This window comes from Felis catus, chromosome A2 (genome assembly GCF_018350175.1).
Source record: "Felis catus isolate Fca126 chromosome A2, F.catus_Fca126_mat1.0, whole genome shotgun sequence".
NCBI lineage: Eukaryota > Metazoa > Chordata > Mammalia > Carnivora > Felidae > Felis > Felis catus.
In genome coordinates, this window is record NC_058369.1 from 136271129 (window position 1) to 136289487 (window position 18359).

Genomic DNA, 18359 nt, shown 5'->3' on the forward strand with positions numbered 1-18359 from the left:
TGAGGAAATTACAAGTTCTAAAACCTGGCAACCTTCACCATTTCCCTGGCATGAGCAGATACAAGGGATGGTATAAAGATTACTGAGTAAGGGACGCCTGGGTGACTCAGTCGATTAAGCCTCTCTGACTCTTGAGTTCCACCCAGGTCATGATCTTGCGTTTCATGTGTTCGACCCCCGCACTGGGTTCTGCACTAACAGCGCAGAGCCTTGCTTCAGATCCTGTGTCTCCCTCTGCCCCTCCCCTGTGTGTGTGCTCTCTCTCAAAAATAAATAAACATTAAAAAACAAATAGGGGTGTCTGGGTGGCTCAGTTGGTTGGGCGTCCCTTTGGCTCAGGTCACGATCTCGCAGTGTGTGAGTTCAAGCCCCATGTCAGGCTCTGCATTGACAGCTCAGAGCCTGGAGCCTACTTCAGATTCTGTCTCCCCATCTCTCTACCCCTCCCCCACTCCCCTACTCACACGCTGTCTCTCTCTCTCTCAAAAATAAAATAAAAACATAAAAAAAAATATTACTGAATAAGAACTTCATTTTCAAAGCTAAGGCAGATCTACCAGGATCTCAGTGCCTGAGTGGCAGCTCCTCAGAAATCCTGGCTTCTGGAGAGAGGTAACACAGCAGTAGGTTCTTTTCCCTTAAAGATTACATTAAAACTATAATATTAAATGATAAAAAGGAGTAGCCCAGATTTTAATGAAGTCAGAATTACTGGCCTCCGTGGCACCCCAAATAGCCACAACGGTCTCCAGGAGTCTGGCTCAGTAAAACACAAACAAACAAATAAAAACTGACCTGCTGTAAACTACTCACTGGTTCCCAGAGAGAGCATGTAAACTGATTTCTGATAATATCTCATCTCTTCAAACGCCTTTAGTGTCCTAGTTTACAACGTTGGCTAACAAGAATCACCTGGGAAGCTTTCAAAAGTCCTGAAGCTTAGGCTGTATTCTAGAACAACTAAATTAGAATCTTAGGGGGTGGGATCCAGGCATTGGTATTTTTAAGGCTCCCCAGATGATTCCAATGGTGGCTCAGGTTGAGAACCACAACTATCATAGCTTTGCATTGCCAGCTGAATCAAATACATTCTCCTTAGCTTGGTGCTGAACTCCTGCCACACCTTGGGCCCCATTTATGTTTCAGGCTTATTTCTTGTACTCCCAATGCACTAGTTTTATCAGTCTGTTATGTTCTTGCATGGTTTACCTGCAGATAAAGATCCCTGTGTTTACTTCCACTTATATTACCTTCGCTTATTCAAATTACATTCATCTTTCAATACCCAGCTCCAATGGTAGTATTTCCACAAAGTGTTCCCTGATTCTCCAGTGTGGTGTTTTAACATTTATTTATTTTTGAGAGTGCAAGCGGGTAAGGGACAGAGAGAGAGGGGGGCAGAAGAGCTCAAGTGGGCTCTGTGCTGACAGCAGCAAGCCCAATGTGGGGCTCAAACTCAAACTGTGAGATCAAAGTCGGACACTCAACCGACTGAGACACCTAGGTGCCCTTCCAGTGTGGTGTTTTTAGAACATGCCCACAAATTGTTGGACTCTTTTCCCACAAAAGGTAGAGTATAATTCCTTTCCCTTTAAATACAGGCTAGCCCTAGTGAATTGATTCCAACAATGTGGTAGAAGTGACTTTTAAGTAAGACTGGGTTAGAAAAAGCCATACAGCCACCTGCTGCTCTCTTTCAACATGCAGCCCAAGATAGAGAGACCAGGTAGAGGGACCACAGAAAGACAGAGTGAGATGCCTGAGAAGCTCAACTATCCCAGCAGACCAGCTTTTTGAGTCTAGGCAGCATCAACTGCCAGACATGCAAACAAATGAACCTTCGGATGATTCCAACCCCTAAGCTTCAAGTCATCCAACTGAGGTCCCAGACATCATGAAGTAGAGACAATTTATCCCTGATATTCCCTGTCTTATTTCCCAAACCATAGAATAAATGGGTATTTAACAACACTAAGTCTCAGGATAACTTGTTACACAGCCATAATAATGGAAACTCACTTCTCTCATTTTATCTCTATATGATCACATATGGTACTTAACATATTCTTTCACTATTTTTATTATTAAACTTGCTGTGTCTCCCACCCTAGATTGCTAGGTACTTGACGGCAGAACTCCTAGTTTATTGATTTTTGTATCTTCCGCAATGACTTGTCTTAAAATGTATTCAAAATTGGTAACTTCCAGCACAGACAAGAAATAGCCTTCCTAAGGCATGTTTCTGCTTTTGCTTGGTTCCAAATTCCTGGCCCTAATTGTCATTTATCTTCACCTTGCTTAATGAAATTAAAGACCTTATATTCCATCGACAATACAAAGACAACAAAATGTTGAGAACTGAATGTACAAGAATGAATGTAGCAACATGTGGAATGTAACTAATAAAATACAATAATATATATGAATGTAATATAAATACAAACAATATGCATTATGGGTCTGGTGTTAACCTTTCTAATCTTCACTTTAGGGAACTGATGGATTCTTAGCTGTGTGGCTAAGGGGAATGTTTCTGACCTTGTCTGGTCTGTATGCTCTCCTCTTCTTGAACTGGTTATGTATTCCATGCAAGGTATTTTATGTCCCACGTCACATGTGCTGGATGTTGGTTCCTTTAAAGGATTGTCAAATGTAAAGAGTTGTCTATTTTAAAAGACAGCACAGAATGGTAGGAAAAGCCTGGACATACAGGGTTGAAATCCTGGGTGGAAGTTGCAGTTCAGATCAGAAGTTGCTGATCTGCCTCCAGCAAACACTTTCACATTGATGATACTCAATCTCCCTAACTGAAAGAAGAGGAGGGAGACATTTACCTTACAGGATTGTCAAAAACAAGTGACATTAAATACCAACAGTGAATAGGCAGTGATTGGTACATAGTTAGCATTCAAAATCATTAGGTATCTTATCAATTCCCTTAAATTTCCAAGGCAAATTCACTTAGGTTTAGAATTTTTGTGATCTTTATGTATAAAGAAGTTCACTTTTCTCCAACAGGCTCTACAACAGGCTGGAGCTGTGACTTGAAAAATTCTTCGGTCTTTCTGTCTCTGTCTCTCTGTTTCTCTCTTTTGAGCAAGCTCCTTTCCTTTCTCCCTTTCTGGTCTGCTAGACACATGCTAACCTAAACTAAGAGTGTTATTTCAGTCTCTGATATGTTGCCATAAAGAGAGAAGTTTTGAGGTATAGTGTAATCAAAAAAGTGCTACCCTACTGAGCAGATATCTTTGATTCCATAATATTTTCTATGTTACAATTCTAAGTGTCCCCCTGGCTGTGGTTTTCAGAGCAGAGATTAGCTATATAACAATTTTATTACTTCTATGAATAGATTTCAAATCAATTTTTTTAAAGTACAGGCCCAAGAGATCAGTACCAGCTCTCTCTCCAACCCTTTTTCTTCACTTAGAGATACTACATCTGTTTGTTATCCTTCCCTCTCATCCATTAGCTCACCAAATCTGGTTGATTGTTCCAGTGAAACACCTCTCAAATCTTCCCATTCTTCTTAACCCTGCTACCACTAACATAATTAAGTTTAGATAAGTGCATCTCAAATTTTAATATGTATTGGAATCACTGAGTGAACTTATTATAATGAAATGCAGTCTCTGACTCAATCTTGGTGTGCCCCAAGATTCTGCACTTATAACAAGCTCCTGGGTTATGTACACGATGCTGTTGGTCCAGGACCACATTCTAGGGTTATTAAGATCTATATTATAGCAACAGCTTCATTCCTGGGCTCCCTGCCCTCACTCTTGTCTGTGTCAATCTTGATGATAAGACCAAAGTGAGAAATTTAAAATACAGGTCTGATCATATCTATTCTGTACCCCTACTCTCAGCCCCATCATCCTAACATTCTTTTCAATGGTCTCCCATAATTGTCAAGGTGAAGTCCAAACTCCTTCGCATAACTTAAAAGGTTTCTTACGGGGCACGTGGGTGGCTCTGTAGGTTGAGCATCAAACTCTTAATTTCACAGTCATAATAAGATCAAGCCCCACATTGGGCTCTGTGTTAAGTGTAGAGCCTGCTTGTGATTCTCTTTCTCCCTCTCTCAAAATAAATTTATAAATAAACATTAAAAAAAACTTCATCCCTCCTTGCTTCTACAGCATTATTTCTCTCTACTCTTTCATTCAGCATATATTTGATAAATGCTACTATGACACAGTTCCTGGCCATAGCCAAGAGCTTGTAATGCCCTTGGCACATCTTTCTTCCTTCTAAAACTTTTTAGATGCTGCTCCGTCTGCTGTGAACATAATAATCCCTCCTTGTTTTTCTGCCTCCAACTTCCCTGGTTAGAGCCTCTTCATCATTCAGGGCCAAACTTGGGATCATCTCTTCTGGAAGACTTCCCCTTCCCCCATTAGGTATTCCTCCTATATGGCAATCTATTTGTAACATCTGCCTTGCACAGTGCTGGGACAGAGTAGGAACCCAGAGACTACCTGAATGAATAAATAGCATTTATGTTGTTGTATTTTAATGGATTGTTTGACTATTTCCCCATAGTAAAGTTTTTGAGGGCAGGAACCATTATTCATCTTTTATCTCTAGTGGTGCCAAGGCAACTCAGTAAATATTTGTTGAACACGTGAATGAACGAGTGCATAAAAGAATAAATTAAAAGGTGGCCCAAGATCTCCAAGTCAGAGATATAAGCAAAGTTATGAATGGATTAAAATGTTACAGCTGAAGAAAATAATAAATGCCAGACTCAGATATGGGCTGGAGACAAGGAGGAAAGATCAATGCTCAGGTTTCTAGGGTTCTGTGAGGAATAAGAGTACTACGGGTAAAATTCCCAAACAATCAGGTTTGACAGAAGTTGGATGCAAGTGTAATTGTATAGAAAAAAAAAAAAAAACCAAACACTGGAAAAAAACAAAGAGAAGTTCAGCCAAAATCAGTTTTCACAGCTCCCAGATGTTCTGCTAAACTCTTAAAAATTCTCCAATTTTTAAGTAGTAACTACCTAGTAGAGTGGCTAAGCAAATGTGTTACCAATTAGGGAGTATTTCAAAGGGAGGACCAAAGAGAGATAATTGGAGCACATCTTTTATTGAGCCACGATTATACCCATATGTTCACAAGAAGAAACGCCATATAAGACAGTGAACATATATTTTGTACTTTCCTCTCACTCTTGACCTAGTGTGTCTTGAGAATTCTCATGCTCAGGATTCTACATTGGAGAGAAGATTATTTTCCGGTGAACGCATGCCATTCAAACAAAATAGAGTCGTCCCTGACCTCCTGGTGGTTTAAATTAACAACAGACGTGGCAAACCAGACAACAAGCAGAGCCATTGTGCTGGGATCAGGGTAAAGACAAGCAGTGGTGAAGCACAGGGGAGGACTTTGCATCAGATGGGGCCTTGGGAAAGCTTCCTGAAGTCCTGGCAACAAAATAAAATAAAACAACTCTTAAAATGCAAAAAAAAATCAAACAAAACAAACCAACAAACACACAAAAATCCAAACTAACAAACCAATCAGACAAAAAACCCAAAGGCTGTTAACAAAAAAAAGTCCTCAAAGTTATCAAACAAGAGGCAGGCTCATCTGAAATCTGAGAAAGATATCTGGAAGCAGCATGTTTCCAACTCCTCTCCTTTCTCCTCTGCTCTCCCTCCTTAGCTTTCTCATCCCCTTGCCCTTCTGTCTTCCCTCCTCCCGCCTCCTCCAGTCTAATTCCTATAGTATCTCCCATTGCTGGGGGTGTGGATGAAGGCAAGTTAGATCTGCTTGGAGGGTGGGGTGGGTGAGAGACAGATCCAAGAGCCAGAGCTGAAGTCCCAGCTCAGAGTCCCTGGGATCCTGATGGGAACAGGAATTCCAACCTGATCCCTGCAGCCGGCTAGATGGCATTCTTGCCCTCCTCAGCTCACATTCAGGGCCCCTGGTACTTGAAAGATAAACTGGTCCAGTTTTGACAGAAACCACACAGGGAATAGAAGGTGGGAAGATCTAGGAGAATCCCATCCCATGAATTACCAAAGACCCAGGCACCAAATGACTACCTTGGCCATCTGTGTAAACAGATTGGAAAAGTCTAGCCCCACCCACCTCTAGGTTATCCACTGAGCTTCTACTATTTTTATACATTTATATTTTTACATGTTCTGTAAAAGTTGTGTCAATTTTAGCACTTTAAGTGCATTAAATCTTTAATTTCAATGATGAAAAAAATTAGATGAATTCTGAGGTTTAAAAATCACATTTTCACTTAAATTAAGACCAAAATGTCAATGCCATGTTGTTGTGCTACAGTACATCTTTGAGAGTAACTTGTTTACTCAGGTTGGCAGTTCATCCATCATGATGGAGAGAGTTCTTTATTCTCTCTGAACTCAGTCACAGCAGAGTCAAACAAGGGTAAGTAAAATGATTTCTGGGAAAATATAAATAAGACTACTGTAGAATTTTCATATCATAGAATACCATAAAGAGGGCTATTTCATTTCCAGTTTCTCTTATAACCATGGGCTGTTAGTGTAAGGACTATTCTTTGGAAAACTTTTTTTCTTTTCTTTTCATATAGCATTCTTATAGAATATGGGTAATAGTTGAATCCATGAAGTAAACCGAACTCCGAAGACAGAGTATTTAGAGGGAGAAGGCAAAGAGGTGCCAAGACTAAAACCATGGGGAATGCATTGATGTGGGTTCTGACAAGGAAAAAGTAGACATAGCTAACAGGAGTGGTCAGGCAGGTAGGAAAGAACCAGAAACTAATTGTGTAGATCAGGGAGAAGAGACTTTTTTTTTGTTTTTTGTCTTTTTAGTATGAAATTTATTGTCAAATTGGTTTCCATACAACACCCAGTGCTCATCCCAACAGGTGCCCTCCTCAATGCCCATCATCCACTTTCCCCTCCCTCCCACCCCCCATCAATGCTCAGTTTATTCACAGTTTTTAAGAGCCTCTTATGGTTTGGCTCCCTCCCTAACTTTTTTTTTATTCCCTTCCCCTCCTCCATGGTCTTCTGTCAAGTTTCTCAGGATCCACATAAAAGTGAAAACATATGGTATCTCTCTTTCTCTACATGACTTATTTCACTCTGCATAACACTCTCCAGTTCCATCCATGTTGCTACAAAAGGCCATATTTCATTCTTTCTCATTGCCAAGTAGTATTCCATTGTGTATATAAACCACAATTTCTTTATCCCAGGGAGAAGAGAGTTTTAAGAAAGGTGAACATAATGGCCTCTAATTCTGCATTTTCAAAATGTTAGTCCTTGAAATTACCTTATAAAATTCACCGCTTGGAATTCAAGGATTATTTACACAAGAGTGACTCTCTAAAATTTAAAAATGTTTTAAGTCTAGGCTTTTATTTTTTATTTTTTTTTCAACGTTTATTTATTTTTGGGACAGAGAGAGACAGAGCATGAACGGGGGAGGGGCAGAGAGAGAGGGAGACACAGAATCGGAAACAGGCTCCAGGCTCTGAGCCATCAGCCCAGAGCCCGACGCGGGGCTCGAACTCCCGGACCGCGAGATCGTGACCTGGCTGAAGTTGGACGCTCAACCGACTGCACCACCCAGGCGCCCCTAGGCTTTTATTTTTAAAGTTGTCATAGTTAAATAGAAATAAAGGAAACAGGGCAAATTGTTTAATTAATGGGAGTTTCCCTCTTATTAATACAACTCAGCTGTGGCATATAACCCAGTCCTTCTCCTTGTCAGGGTTTTATGTTAAATCACCAGCCACTTTCTCCTTAAAGTTTCTTTGAATCTCCTCCAAATAAAGGAGCTCCTCAGAGCCTCCTGAGCCCGGTGTCTAGAAAGCAGGCCAGAGGACCCCTCAGCTGGCTGCACAGGCTAGAGGAGAGCGACAGCAGGCAAAAAGAACCAATGGTGCCACATGCCTTTTCCCTTTGGATCTGGTCCCTTTTCTTCACCCACAATTACTCTCCCTTGAGACTTTGATGCTGATGGGTTTTTACCATACTACCTTATATTAAGAAAGATTTTTTTAAGCTTTGCTTTTGGTCAATTTTATTTTTAAATCTCTCAGTATGTTTCTTTTTGAGCAGCTAATTTAATCAATTTTATAAACCTGACTCGGCCAGTTCTGAGAAAAGTTCACTGAAACCACCTGGGTGACTGGTTAGAAAAGAAAAAGAAAGAAAAGTGCCCACCTTTGTGACTAAATTGATTGTCATCTTTCTATTGATAATACAGGTGGAAGAGTTATAATCGATCACCTGTGGGCCAGAATGTGTCTGTACCCCACCCCATCCACATCACCCAGCCATATTCAACAAATTGATCTTGCTTGATTCTTCTTATTTTTAATGTTGATTTATTTTTGAGAGAGAGAGAGAGAGAGAGAGAGAGAGAGAGAGAGAGAGAGAGAGCAGGGGGTGGGGGCAGGGAGAGAGGGAGACACAGCATCTAAAGCAGAGTCCAGGCTCTGAGCTGTCAGCACAGAGCCTGACACGGGGCTCGAACCCACAAGCCATGAGATCATGACCTAAGCCAACATCAGATGTTTGACTGAGCCACCAGGCATCCCGATCTTGTTTGATTCTTGATCCCAAAGTCCTTTTCGGGGATCATCATACTGCTACTGCTACTGCTACTGCTACTGCAACTGAGATATTGCTTTATTTTTCTCTCAATGAAGCTCAGGTATTAGATTAGGGGGAAATGAAGAATTTATCCTAATGGCTTATTATCTCTGCAGGCAACATTAACCTGAGCACAATTCTGCTAGCTATGCAACACTGCTCAATCACTGAGTAACTCGTTTACATATATTGATGTAAGTAAGTCTCTGTACACATTTAGTTTCCATTATCACCATCAAGGGAATTAGCTAAGCTTTTATCACAGCATGTGCTGACCAGTGTTGAAGCTACTTGTGATATGGAATTATATTTTTTTAATTTTGGACACGTAAAACAATAACCTTTTAATTTTTTCATTTCAGATTCACTCATACCATATATCATTACTCCAAATGAGCAAAGTCTGTATTTTGTCTCATGGAACCTTTGAACACCCTGCATTTATTTCCATGTGACAGCTCCTGCAATTATTAAAACCAGACACTGCCCAGGATCCTCATGGAGATAAGTCCTTATGGATAGCTAAATTTTCCAGTTAGAGGAAGCTTTATTATTTTAAGCAAAGAACTTTATTCTTAGTTGGAAGCTTTGGAAAATAAGATTCATATTCTGTTTTCCTAAACAAAAGGTCATATGATCATTTAGGAACAACATTATAACCAGTAAAATCCTGGTGACATACCTGGGTCCACTTGCCCTGGTACTAACTGGGCCTAGACTGACATGTTTTATATTTATTAAACATGATTAGCACTGCTTTTCTGTATTTTACTTGTTATCATCAGCCCCTTTCTCCCTTTTCTATTTTGCTACCCCAAATCAATCATGAGATTGGAAATGAGTTTACAAATCTTAATAGAATTGTGTATATTAAATGTAAATAGATACTGTATAAAAAAGCAGATTTTGAAAAAAATTTTAATGTTATTTATTTTTAAGACAGAGAGAGACAGAGAGACAGAGACAGAGCACAAATAGGGGAGAGGCAGAAAGAGAGGGAGACACAGAATCCAAAGCAGGCTCCAGGCTCTGAGCTGTCAGCACAGAGCCCGATGTGGGGCTCAAACTCATGAACCACGAGATCATGACCTGAGCTGAAGTGGGATGCTTAGCTGACTGAGCCACCCAGGTGCCCCCAAAAGCTGATTTTTTAAATAAACATGGCATGTCTTTCCTTTTATTTAGTTCTATTCCTTTTTTTCTTTTTCATTTTTATTTAAATTCCAGTTAGTTACCATACAGTATAATATTAGTTTCAGTGTACAACTTAGTGATTCAATACTTACATTCAACAGCTGGAAAAACTGATTTTTTTTAAAAAATACACAAGCTTTGCTGCAGTGTAGAATTCAGGCTGGTTACTCAGAGGCCTTTTTGCTTTCCTCCTGTGCCCTTTGCAGGTGTTTTCAGCTCGCTTGCCTGGTCGGGGTGGGGAGACAGAGGAGTGACTTTGAGGATAAATAGCATCTGAATAAATCAGTTATCACTGAAGGCAGAGCTCTAAGGATCTGATATGTGACATTCCTTGGAACGTTTCAGAGTCTCAAATGCCACTAAGAAGCATTGACGTAGAATAAGGTGGTCCAGATATGAGGGACAGGGCAGAATTAACAGGGTATTAAAGAAAAATCACTCCAGTTTTATGTAAGTTTAGTTACTACTATGCTACAGTGGCTCAAAGATTGTCACATCTGTGATATCCTATTGTATTTACATGCTCCCTGGAAACTGTATGTCTGAAGGAAACAGAGACAGAGGAGACAAGACAGAGACAAAATCATGCCATCAGTGAAAATTATAAAACATACATTCTCAATAGAGGTGAAAACTGGCTTTCAGGAGGAGAAAATCCTATTTTTATATAAAAAGTGCAGATAAGCATATACAGTAGATAAACACATACACAGCATACCTGTGGTATTAAAGTTTCATAGGGAGTGGTGTCAGAAAAAAAATGTTTAAATAGACTACTTGGGTGGAGTGACAATATGAAAAAAAGGTTGAGAAACACTGCTCTAAGACATGAAATCTGAGACCAGCCCCTCTGAATGAAGGAGGAAGGATGGGGTGTTGGCAGATGGCAGTGGGCCTACAGGCACCACTGTTAGTATGTCAACAGATGGCCCTGTCTTCCTCTAGCTCCTTTCTCTCATTTACCCATGCTGCACTTTTTACCCCAATGGAACCACCTGCATTTCTCCAAGGTGGCATTCTGTTTCTTGATGCTGAGCCTTTGCACATGCTGTTCCTTTGGGCTGGGATTCTCTTCTCCCTCTTTCTTACCTGCTATCTCATCCTTCAACACACAACTCAAGCATCACCTCGTCCAGGAAGGTTTCCAGATATGTGCAAAACAACAACAAAACCGACTATACAAACTATAGAAAGCAGGATAAACTGACAACAGGGATGTTGTGCCATTGAAGAATGCTGACTCTGGACAAAAACCTGAATGCAGTAAGAGAGAGTGCCATATGACTATTTGTAGGAAAAGTGTTCTGGGTAGAAACAAATACCTTGAAGTGAAAGCATGTCGTCAGACTCACGGAAGGTCTCTGTATCTGAAACCAACAACAGAGAAGGGAAGTCACAGGAAATTAGGCGGGAGACGTGATGGGGAGTCATATCATATGGGGCATTGTAGTGTTAGGGCTTTGAATTTTCTACCAAGTATTATGGAAAATTACTAGATCATTAACAGCAGGGTGTACCATGAGTTGACTGATGGATTTAAGGCCTCTCCGTAGGCTGTTGTGTGGATAATTAATGGTCGAGGTACAAAGAGCAAAGGCAAGGAGTCCAGGTAGAAGGCTAGCAGGAGAGTGTAGGGGAAATGGAAGTTGCTTGGACTAGTGTGTTAGCGACTAAGTAGGTGAGAAATGGCCCAGAGTCCTGTGCCCCTTCCATTTTCCTAGACACGTGGAAAACTCCTCCCCATACTGCAAACCTCAGGCCAAGCACCCAAACATCTGGAAACCTTCCCCAGCCACCCCAGGTTCATGGGAATCTCCCTTGTCAGGACTCTCACAGCTCTTTGTATATTCTTCTAATTCTACACTTCCTTTATTTCTTTGTAATACTTACTTATATATCCGTCTTTTGTACCTCACTGCAAACTCTAATGGTTAATTTTATGTGTCAACATGAGTGGGCCATAGAGTATCCAGATATTGGGTTAAACATTATTCCTGGGTATGTCCGTGGGGGTGTTTCTGGATGAGATCAACATTTGAATCTGTAGACAAAGTAAAGCAGATCACCCTCCCCAGGGAAGGTGGGTCTAATCCAATTCATTGAAGGCCTGAGTAGAATAAAGGGCTGAATAAGAAAGAATCCCTTCTCTCTACCTGACTGACTCCAAGCTGGGCCTTTGGTCTTCTTACCTTTTGCCTCAGCTTCAGATCGGAACTTATGCCATTGTATCTCCTGGGTCTCCAGCTTGCTGATGACTGTAGGTCTTAAATTTCTCGGCTTCCTTCTCAGATTTTTTTTTATAGTAAATCTCTCTATATCTAGAGTAAATCTCTTTCTATCTATACCAGTTTCTTACAGTAAATCTGAATCTATATTTATATCTAGGTACTCTAGTGAGTCACCACTTAGAGGAGTTTTACTCCTTAACAGATTTCATTGGCATAGTTTTGGTGCGAGTATCCAGTTTTTAAAAAAAAATGTGCTCAGACAGGAAGGCCAAGTCTATGTGGCGGTGGCAAAGTTATACTGTGGTTTCATGTTAGTCACCTTATAATTACTGCCACTGTAATTAGTGCCACTTAATGTATGCTACCGAAACTAAAGATATTTATCCCAGACTGGAAAAAGTGTCTTAGCTTTTAAAAAATGTCTGATGGAAAAAAAAAAAAAAGAATCTTTACCTCCATATACTATTGGTTCCGTTTCTCTGGAGAGCCCAGACTAATACAATCTCCTTGATGGCAGATTATTTAATCATCTTGTGCTATAGACTAAATATTTGTATCTCCCTCCCTCCCCCCAGTTCATATGTTAAATCCTAATCCCTAATGTGATAGTATTTGGAGGTAAGACCTCTGGGAGGTGATTAGGTCATGATCATGGAAGCCTCATAAATGGGATAAGTGACCTTTTATTTTATTTTTTTAAATTTTTTTAATGTTTATTTATTTCTGAGACAGAGAGAGACAGAGCACGAGTGGGGGAGAGGCGGAGAGAGAGGGAGACACAGAATCTGAAGCAGGCTCCAGGTTCTGAGCTGTCAGCACAGAGCCCGACACAGAGCTCAAACTCACAAACCATGAGATCATGACCTGAGCCAAAGTCAGTTACTCAACCGAGTGAGCCCCCAGGCACCCCTATAAGTGACCTTTTAAAGGGTCCTTACTCCTCTGCTGTGTGAGGACACAGTGCCTATGAACCAGGAAGCAGTTTCTCACCAGACATCGAATCTGCTGGCACTGTGATCTTAAGAGTTCTCAGCCTCCAGAACTGTGAGAAATAAATTTCTGTTGTTTATAATCCGCTTAGTTGATGGCCTTTTGTTATAGCAGTCCAAATGGACTAAGATATCTTCGCATCTGAAAGGCCTAAGTAGCCAACATCAACAAACTTTCACATTGTGCCTAAGCATTTTACAAGTGTTATTTCATTTGATACAACAAGATGATGAGGTAGGTGTTATTATTACCCCATTTTCAAATATGGAAACTAAGGCACTGACAGTTTAAGGGACTTGTCCAAACCCATAGCACTGGCTACAGAACTAGCTAGAAAGTGGTTGCAGTAGTCCTCAAACCCATCTCTCTAAACACAGAGATTTCGCTTTTAGCCATTTTGCAACTCTGCCATAATAAATGTTTTGTTCTTGAACCTTGGAGAGAACCCAAATTGGTTTGAGATTAAAATGAGATGGAATGAAATGATCAGTAATCATGTAAACATCTTGTTCAGTCTCTAGTGACACATCTCAGCACTTCTATGCTATAGTTTATCTGATAAAAGAAGCATTGGTTTGGGCCAAACTTCTCTGAGACTGAGGATCACAGGAATGCACTTCTGGGTCTACCAGGGGCATGGCAGTTGAGTTTGTCAGCCTCAATGGGCCTTCCTGATCCTTTGGGGCATATATGCTGTTGATCATTTTTATCTAAAATTGTCCTACCATCATCTATCGCTGAAATGGCTGCAGACCTATTGTTAGTTTAATGATAAAAAAAAAAAAAAACAACATTCTGGCATGTTTTCCTAGTTATGGTAAAAAATCTGTACTCTTCTATTCATACAGGTACCCTTTGAAATGATCACTTGTGCTTTTAATAACTGACTAAATATGATCAATGCACAAAGCACAATGAGCTATTGGACACTGTCACCTCAAAGCATTTTTAGAACAAAGCCAAGTATAAATGAATACACAAACAAGTAACTAACTAAACCCACAACTTTAGCTTAACAATCACAATGTGCTTAGTTTAGCAAACACCAATGTGAAAACATTTTCCTGAGAGACACACATGGGAAGAACCTGATGATTCGCTAAACAGGTAGCCTCATGTAGTTAAAATTATTTAGCAGAATTTCCACCTTCACTCTTTTCTCCTGCAAAAGACATGGTGTTTTTTGTCTTCATCCTTTTGTTCTTTTCCTTTGCTGACACTGGGTGTTGAGCTGCTATAGAAAACTAGAGGCTTCCGCTGTGTTACATGGACAGCCTTGCTCTCATCACCTCCTACCTCCCACCCGCTCCTCACCTGTGATTGCAGAAAGCCTACTGTCTTTATGTAAATCTAATGGCGCCTTAGTGAATTATTCCCAAGTACCATGGCAAACATTAAGAATACAAAATATTAGCAGAGAGGCTGTGACTTTTAGACTGTGGTTTTTCTCAGAATCAGTGGGCTTGTTTTTCCAGTCTTTGTTGTCCTTTCAGCACACACCAAAGAAGTCTCTGGCCCTAAAGAGAATGCTGTGTTTACAGATCAGAGGTAGAGAGGTTCAGAGTTCTTCTGAAAATGAAGGAAAGCTCCCTTTCCAAGGCTGTTGCACCACAGATGTTTATAGTGTTCCTTGACAAGTGGGATCTTGAGGGATCTCATAACCTGTAACTTTTTTCTAATGGTCAGGGTATTTTTTGGCCAGGGACACACAAAAGGCGGCATAGGGGGGACAGAAGAAGGTACAGAATCTGAGCTGGAGATGTACCTACTCATGGAGGGCTGGCCCTGGCCAATGTTGGGAAGTTAGCAAAAGAATGGGCCCTCAGCTCTATTAGCCTCTCCTAAAAGATGCCCTCCCTCATCCTCACCATTTGAGACATGTCTTCTTCCCATTCCTCAGGTTTTCTCCAGCCTCCCTACAAAAGTCTCTTTATGGAGTCAATAGAAAATGTGACAATGTGAAATACTAGAAACAGTACCCAATATATCCTCAGCTAAGTCCTGGTCCCAACATCACCATATGCTACTGGTTTGATTTAGGGCAAATGGTTCAACTCTGATCCCCTGTTTCTTCATCTATGAAATGGGGATCTCTTCCCAGTTCACCTCACAAACATATTTTTAGGATCAAGTAAGAAAAGACATGTAGGCATGCTCTACAAAATCTCAGTACTGTGCAAATATAAGACACAATCGATTTCTACTTGATTATCTTGCACACGGTGCTCGGTGGATACTCTGAGTGATTTCTAAATGAATACACTGTCTCATTTGACAAATGTTATCATTCTGAGAGATATTTGCAATTCCACAGGGGTAAATCTGGCATAATTGGGAAGGGAAACTTAACCACTAAAGTCATTCGTTTTCAATCAAATTGAATAATCAAGTTGAATAATTAAATTGCATTGTTAAAATCACTTATTAGGTACCATGGGGCTGGTACACTGTTAGTAACCTCAAACTGTAGACCAATCTGGTCATCCTAACAGGGATGATGCTGTAGCCACTTATGGTTCCATTATCAAATTGTTTCAACCCTATATAAGTTCCATTATATATCAGAGAAGCTGGGAAGTAAAACAAAACAACAAATGACATTTCTAACATTGCCTTGAAGCCATGAGAAGCATGTAACTTATCTGCCAATCAGTTGAACCCACAGTGAGGTTTGGAACAGAGCTGACTATATAAAGTAATGCACAGGGGTACCTGGGTGGCTCAGTCAGTTGAGCATCCGGCTCTTGATTTTGGCTGAGGTCATGATCTCATGATTATGAGATTGAACCCCACAGCTGGCTCCGTGCTGACAACATAGAGACTGCTTGGGATTCTCTCTCTCTCATTCTGCCTCTCTCTGCCTCTCCTGCTCTCTCTCTCAAAAATAAATAAATATTAAAAAAAAATTAAAAAATAAAGTAATGCGCATGTGCCTTGTGGCAAGCACAGTAGTGAAGGCATCTGGTATTGCAGGGTCAACACTATGGCAGAATTCCAGCATCCAACATCTCGATTTGCTTGACTGAGAAATCACTGCCTTTGACAGAGTCTACTTAGAAATGACTAAATTATTTCTTCTTCTATCAGGGATGATGGGGAATAAGAGTCAGATATTACAGCCATTAAGGACAAGTAAATATATATATATATATATATATATATATATATATATATATATATATATATATCCTACAAGTGTCCTACGTGTGTGTGTGTGTGTGTGTGTGTGTGTGTATATATATATATATATATATATATATATATATATATATATAAAACCCCTGCATTATTCCAGGGGTTAAGGGCATATAACTTTTGACTTGCCCAAAACTTTACTTAATAGCCCACTGTTCACCAGAAGCCTTACAGATAACATACAGTCAATTAACACATATTTTTGTATATTATATGTATTAGACACTGTATTTTGACAACAAAATAAGCTAAAGAAAAGAAAATGTTATTAAGAAAATCATAAGAAAGAAAATGCATTTACTGGACTGTGTTTTTGGAAAAAATGTGCATAAATGGACCCATGTGGGGGTCAAGGCTATGCTGTTCAAGGGTCGACTGTATTTTTGTAAAACAAAGCTTGTGACAATGAAAAATCCTACTTGCTATGTCATCTGTCTTGAAAATGGCTCCATATCAATACATGCAGATTGATCACAATTTTTTACCTTGCTTTTAAGATATAATGTTTTTTTTTTCCTACTTAGGTACCTCCATATATCATTGAAAACTTGGAAAGAAGTGTTTTTAGTAGCTGCATAAGATTTCATTGTATGTGTACACCACGATTTATAGATCCACGGATTCATTTTTACACATTTCTGTAACACATTTTTGCTATGCTAAAAACTCCATGCTAAAAATTCTTTTGACATTTTGAATTATTTCCTACAAAATATCCATAATCAAGTTTTATGTTAATACTCTTGGTCATTTCCATATTCTATAAACTTAAATTTAAAAAAAGAAAAGCATTCCAAAGAATATTCCTTACACTAACAGTCCTCATTTTTAAGAGACACTGGAAATGAAGTATTCCTCTTTTATAGCATCCTACAATATGGAAATTCTATTATTGTTTTTATTTATATTTGTCGAGAAAACATTTTGTTTGCCTTTTGTTGGACTCTGCTATAGATGAGTTGAGAGAAAAGAGAAAACCAATAAATTTTCTCCATGCCTGCTGCCAAGAGTCAGGAGTCCTCTCCCTATGGGCCTCCTAGACTCATGGAGTCTGAGCTTAAGCTCCTGCTTCTGAGGCTGCCTCTTTCACCCCACCCTCCCTCCATAACCCAACCTATCCTCACCCTCACACTCCTGCCCCTTGGGAGCCTGGCCCCACAGGAACGTATCATACCTGGAAGGCCAACGATGTCACAGGCCAGGGTGCCAAGTCATTGTGTGAACTTCTGGAGAAACTCTATACCGACAAAGTCATTGAAATGGACAATCTGACCATCAAGCTGGTTATCAAGGTCCTTCTGGAAGTGGTATGGTCAGGTGGCAAAAACACTGGACTGGCTGCCATGAGGTAAGATCATCTCTTCAAGATTTAAAATCCCTGAGACATGGAGAAATCCATTCTTGAAACTGAAACTGAAAATAAAGAAAATGAAAAGAGGAAACAAAAGAAAGCATCATGGTGAATAAAATCCTGCTTGTAGCAATTTTAGAATTCACATCATAGATGATTCTCAAAATGACTGCCAGCATTTCCATTCCATTTACCCATACTGCCCAAGTGTCCTACAATAAACTTCCATGTTTTTTAACTTAAAAAAAATTAGAATTAGAGACTGGAGGGTGGGAGCATTCTGCAGGGGAGAGAGGACAAAATAGGGAGAATGAGGAGACAGGAGAGAAAATAATGACAGGAGGGTAAATGGGGAGGAGAAAGGACAAAAGGGGAGGAGTTAAGCAACACTTAGTACCCAGGTGTCCTCCCCAGACTTCTTTAAATAACTGTTTTTGTTTGGTAATTTCAAGGAGTTTTGAAAACAACAACAACAACAACAACAACAACAACAACAACTTTTGGAGTTTCTTGACTGTTTATTTGATTGATTGGCTTCATTTTGTTGTTTGGGTTTGTTTGTTTTTTTAATTTTAAGGGTTATTCTCTTATTTCCTTTTGTTGCAAAGACTACAAGCTTTCTATGGAGAACAGACTATAGTTTTTCTTTCAGATAAAGCATGTTTACTCCTCTTCATCTTCTTTTGTTTCCCTGTGGCAGATGCGGGGATCACAGCGCTGGTGGTATTGATGTCAAGGCAGAATCCACTCGTTAGGCAAGCGTATGACTGGACAGAGAAGCATTCT

The 18359-nt window shown here is 39.9% G+C and overlaps 1 long non-coding RNA gene across 1 annotated transcript in view; it reads right to left on the reverse strand.

Moving 5' to 3' along the window:
• Nucleotides 1-18359, reverse strand: part of LOC102899776 — a 110640-nt gene that overhangs the window by 18593 nt on the left and 73688 nt on the right. Inside the window, exons 7-10 of the long non-coding RNA XR_006594466.1 lie at nt 17397-17635; nt 11132-11176; nt 9902-10034; nt 796-5432 (exon numbers count right to left, since the gene is read on the reverse strand). This is a non-coding gene — a long non-coding RNA (uncharacterized LOC102899776). The remainder of the gene's footprint in view (nt 1-795; nt 5433-9901; nt 10035-11131; nt 11177-17396; nt 17636-18359) is intronic.